We start from the raw sequence: 4106 nt of genomic DNA on the forward strand, positions 1-4106 counted from the left end.
TAATGCATATACGTGCACACAAAACTCTGTAACATATCAAACATCCCTTAGATACCATCATAAAGCATGTTCAAGAGCCCCTAGGTATAGGAGCTTACACATCCCAACACTATTCAACCTATAGGAGGTTCAAGGGTCGTAGTTCAACTACTTCAAGGCCCTTATCATTCAGAAATGGGTACAAGTTATGAGTTACGTCCAGAATCTATAAATGGAGCTATCTCCAAATCCATGTTCTATAGTACCTATCGTCCAGTCTTTCTAGAAGTAGGAAAAGACAAGCTCTACATGTACCATTTCCTATCACATGGAAGACTTTGAAAGAGTAATGACTCAACTTGTTACAGGAGTTCTAATCAGTAGGAAGTGAACAAGAGTCTTAACTAACCCTCAGAGTTTTAAGAGTAGAATAACTTCAAACTTCATATACACAATACTTACATCTCAGTCATGCCATCAGAGAGGAAGAATAACTTTACATACACTAGCTCTCAGCATATAGAAAACTTGAGGAATGGAAGCTTAACTACTTTAAGAGTCTTAACATTCAACAGTGAACACGAATTATGAATCATGAATCATGTTCAGAGCTCATGAATAGATATACTCCAAGCTTCATAAACATATCACTTTTCACTTAGATCTAAGACATGCCCAAAAGAAAGAACAGATAGGCTTTACATACTTATACCAAAATATGCCAAAACAAGGAATAGCTTTACATACCTTCTTATGGGTTACTCTTTGTCACGCTCACGTCGTCGTCCTCCAAACCTATTTAACATGGAAGTAATGCAAGTATCAATAACCCTTAACTGTTCATCACCTTAAGTTATACACGAGTGTTCACATAATCCATTTCCTCATTTCGACTATAATTTGACTATGACGACTTCAATTTCGATTGTGTCTATCATCGAGCATTTCCACGATTTTATTAAACTTCCATAAGACTAAAAGGTGTTTAATACACCTTATAACAACACTATAAACTTCAAATTAGAAGGGAAGACCTTACCTCACCCGAAATTGGTCAAAATTCACCAAATTGCACCTCGGAACTTCTTCAAACTTGCTGAAATTGTGCGGACTGCTTGTTATCTGTTTTGTGCTGCTACAAGCCATGATTTTACATTATTAACACCTTCATATCATGTAAAAACCTTACCAAAACGTGGGAGAAGAGCACCAAGCCGTACCTTAACAAACGGCTTCCCAAACTTGCTGAAAATTAACTTAAGAAACTCCTTATCATGATGAAAGTTGCGGACCATTCGTGTCCCTTCTTTGCTTCCACAAACAGTAATTTTATGCTATTAAAACCCGTCTTGTAGCCGTGGGATATCTTAAATAAATAATTCACAGAACGAAATTGGAGGGCTTACCTTAAATTGGAGCAACCCGTGGCTGCCTCTCTTTTCTCTCTACGTTTCTCTCCTTGCTCTTGGCTGAAGTTTGGATAAAGAACTGAAGTATAAGTCATATTACACATGTATATATATCTCTTTAGAAGCTGCCACGTGGCATCCCCCTAGGGGCGACACGTGGCAGCCTCCTAGGGTGCCACCTCAACTTATTCGGCCAATCACATGCTGCCATGTGGCAGTGGGGTCCACCCCAAGCTGCTGCATCACCTACTTGACCCTAAGTAGGTGCATCACCTGCTTTTGCAAGTAGGTGCATCACCTGCTTTCTTCAAGTAGGTGCGTCGTTTCCTTATTTCTCTTTCGTGAGCTCGTAATCTCGTCTTACTTCAAGAGCCTATGTATTCCTTGCTACTTAAGCTCGACGTATACTCAAGTATCTTAGTATGTAATACCTCCAAGTTGGTAGTTTACGCGATTCAATCAAGTCCTACGACTTATTTCTCGGCCTCCAACTCCTTTCGAATTTTTATAACCTTATTTCCAATCTTCCTTATTATGAAGCATTTCGTTCTCCTTTCCTTGGAGTTATTTGATAGCATTATAAAATATCCAACTCACATAACGACTTTTAAGAAACTTAAGAGCCTTCCCAGAAACTTGAGAAACTTAAGAAGCATTCTAAGGTACCAAAGTATGGGGTGTAACATCCTTCCCCCCTTTAGAACATTCGTCCCCGAATGTTAACTAGCCTCATAAGGTCTTACGAGTGCTTTAGGATTTTTCTGTACTGGCTGCCGTTCATAGGCCTTGTATCAACTCATATTTCTTTTTAAGAAGGTAGATTACCTATAGGCATAGGGAACAGGTGATATTTCCTTTCCATTACTTCTTTCCAGTTTCTTTACCACACATCATATTGCACCCTTTACTCGAACATGTGTAGGAGCTTAAAATAGCCCAAAAGATGCTTTAGTATCACCATACTAGTCTGTACGTAACCCGTATCGTTTCTTACTTCCTTCCTCTACTTACCTTTGAGTTTCCTCATATTCCAGTATAGGAGAGATCTCTCATCCTTTCCTTATTTTGCTGCTTGTACACCACAATATTAGTAGTCAGTAACTTTATTACCAACATCTTACCTTCAGTCGAGTATAGCCTGGCTATTCCTTACAGTATGTTAAGTTCTCATTGTAATTCTCTTATTGTATTCATCCCCTTTATATGCACCTATTCTTTAATGTCATACCATTCAAGTCCTTACTATTAATTCTCCGCACTGTCTCCGGTATCATGGCTTCTATCTGTTTATTGCTGGCCTTTAGATCTTATTAACTTGTACCAGTATGGGATCTCACTTGAAGCCACTTCCTCCCTTTAGGGTGTACCCATGTCACTATCTGTTGTGTTCTACCTTATGCCCTTGTTTCCAATTTTCCGATACGAATGATTCTTTTCCAACACATTTGGTATACTGCACCATATCTATGCCTTCCTTAATATGTTCCATACCTTTGGTTGCCTAGGTACGACAACGTAACACAATAATGAAGTGCTAATCCAGTCTAATTATGGGTACTCGAGTCACGTAGCAATTTATTCGAAGCCACTTTCCATTTATTTTGATCAACTACTAGCTAGGGCTTATAGTCATTTCCAATTCTCAAATAGGCAGTACTTATCTTCCGACGCTCGGTGTCCCAAGCTTTGTCATAGTCCTAGCCTTATCCCAGTGGGTATCACTTGCCCCCTTTAATGAATTCACAATGCGCTAGTTGTTTTGCAAAGCTACATCCCCTATCTCAAAGGGTCTTATCATTTTTCACGGTGGAGTTACGTATCCACAATACTTCTTTATATCGACAATGCCATGCACGGCCAACGTGTATATATACATGCATATCATCTCATATCACAGCTACACAGTGCTTCCCAGGGGTCACCCATCCCAATATTACTCTTGCCCAAGTACGCTTAACTTCGGAGTTCTGATGGGATCCGGTACGTTAGTGCTGGTATGATCGCACCCTCCCCAGTGGGGTGCATATCTATCGAAGAAGACAATGACCCAACAGCTGATCAAGTAGGCCAAGCTGCATCGCCCAAGTTGCCCTTATATTCTTATTACACGGACCACATCCTATCTTTAGCCACTTCCTCACAAGGCTTTACTTTCATAACTATCCTCATTATAATCACATCATATCCTATTCGCATTCTACCCCATAGTATAACACTTCTTAACCTTTTTCATGATTCTTACTGTGGGTTACTTACCCTTCTTAGTTAGTCTTATCCTGAATATATCGTTCTATCCAGAACTACCAGTCTTTTCTAAATCATTTTCCTTTTATTTCAAGGAAAAATTTGGGCAGAGTTTCCTCTGTATATCTTACTATCTCAATACCTGCACGTAGAAAATGCCAATAATGCCTCACAGGGTACACATATATATATTCGTATCGTATCATATCACATCCACACAGGGCACCCACAATTAACAGTATGGAAAGGGACTTACCCCGTATGTCCACTCAAACTGCACCTGTTTAGACTTTCCGTCTACTTTTCTTTTCAATTTTCAACTTTACATGTCAACCGGAATTCAATACCTTACCTGGCACCTATCATTCATGCCTTGCTTACTTGCGTGCTGTGTAACTTCCAATATCGTCAGTAACCTTCTTATATTTATGTTGTCCTTCTGCTGAAATCACAAGTTAGTATAAGGAATTTTAT

The 4106-nt window shown here is 39.4% G+C and overlaps 1 pseudogene; it reads right to left on the bottom strand.

Moving 5' to 3' along the window:
- Positions 1-3276: 3276 nt before the first annotated feature.
- LOC129901824 (5S ribosomal RNA) lies at positions 3277-3396 on the bottom strand (annotated as a pseudogene).
- Positions 3397-4106: the final 710 nt, after the last annotated feature.

This window comes from Solanum dulcamara, chromosome 8, assembly GCF_947179165.1.
Source record: "Solanum dulcamara chromosome 8, daSolDulc1.2, whole genome shotgun sequence".
Lineage (NCBI taxonomy): Eukaryota > Viridiplantae > Streptophyta > Magnoliopsida > Solanales > Solanaceae > Solanum > Solanum dulcamara.